Source organism: Cebus imitator, unplaced genomic scaffold (assembly GCF_001604975.1).
Source record: "Cebus imitator isolate Cc_AM_T3 unplaced genomic scaffold, Cebus_imitator-1.0 Scaffold140, whole genome shotgun sequence".
NCBI classification, from domain to species: domain Eukaryota; kingdom Metazoa; phylum Chordata; class Mammalia; order Primates; family Cebidae; genus Cebus; species Cebus imitator.
In genome coordinates, this window is record NW_016107455.1 from 3,571,282 (window position 1) to 3,572,626 (window position 1,345).

Consider the following 1,345-nt stretch of genomic DNA (forward strand, 5'->3'; position numbering starts at 1 on the left):
GTGCGGTGGCTCATGCCTGTAATCCCAACACTCTGGGTGGCCGAGGCAGGCGGATCAGAAGGTCAGGAGATTAAGAACATTTTGACCAACATGGTGAAACCCTGTCTCTACTAAAAATACAAAAATTAGCTGGGCGTGGTGGCACTCACCTGTAGTCCCAGCTACTCTGGAGGCTGAGGCAGAAGAATTGCTTGAACCCGGGAGGCGGAGGTTGCAGTGAGCCAAGCACCACTGCACCCCAGCCTGGGCAACAAGCGAAACTCTGTCTCAAAAGAAAGAAAAGTGCTGCTTGCTGTAAACATTATTATCTGTGTCTCCTGATGCTTGTGTGAAAGGGTTTTTCTAGGAGTTGACTTGCTGGATAATATGTAAATAATAAACAAGAAAGTGTCAAATTGTTTTACAAAGTAGTTGAATCAATTTATACCCCACCAGCAATGTATGGAGAGTTCTCATTTATCCATATCTTCTCCAACATTTAGGTTTCTCACATTTTTACATTTTTTTGCCAGTAAAATGTATCGTATGGTTTAATCTTTCTCTTTATTTATTTATTTATTTATTTATTTAACTAAACCTTTCTGTTTGCTTTCTTTATTGAAAATAATTTGGGGCCGGGCGCGGTGGCTCAAGCCTGTAATCCCAGCACTTTGGGAGGTCAAGGTGGGAGGATGGCTTCAGTCCAGAAGGTCAGGGTTGCTGTGAGCCAAGATTGTACCACTGCACTCCAGCCTGAGCAACACATCCAGACCCTGTCTCAAGAAAAAAGTTTTTTTGGTGGTTGTTCTGATTACAAAATTGTCACAAATATATTCATTTTCAACCAATATAATGAGGTATAACATGTTTTAAGGTCCTAGGGAAATTCATCAGGTAAACAAAATGACCTTCCCCTCATAGAGCTTCCATTTTAGTTTGGGAGATTCAAGATTCAACATTAAAGAAGATAACTTTTAATTTCAGATACTGATAAAGTGCCATGAAGACAATAAAACAGGGTAAATTAATAGTGGTTAGTGGAGTTGGGACTCCTTTAGGTTAGATGATCAAGGAGGGTCTTTTTGAAGAGTTGAATTTGTGTGAGCTGTATCTAAGTGATCAGAAGGAGCCAGCCATGTGAAGGAGGCAAGGGACGAGCGTTTTATTTAGGCAGTAGGAGCAGGAATTCTAAATTTCATGAGGTGGGGAACATACTCTGGTGAAAATTAAGGAATAAGAAGAAAGCAAGGCAGTGGAGCATGCCAGTAATCCCAGTTACTTGGGAGGCCAAGGTGGGAGGATCACTTAAGCCCAGGAGTCAAGACCAGTCTGGGCAACATAGCAAGATCCCATCTCAGAGGAAAAA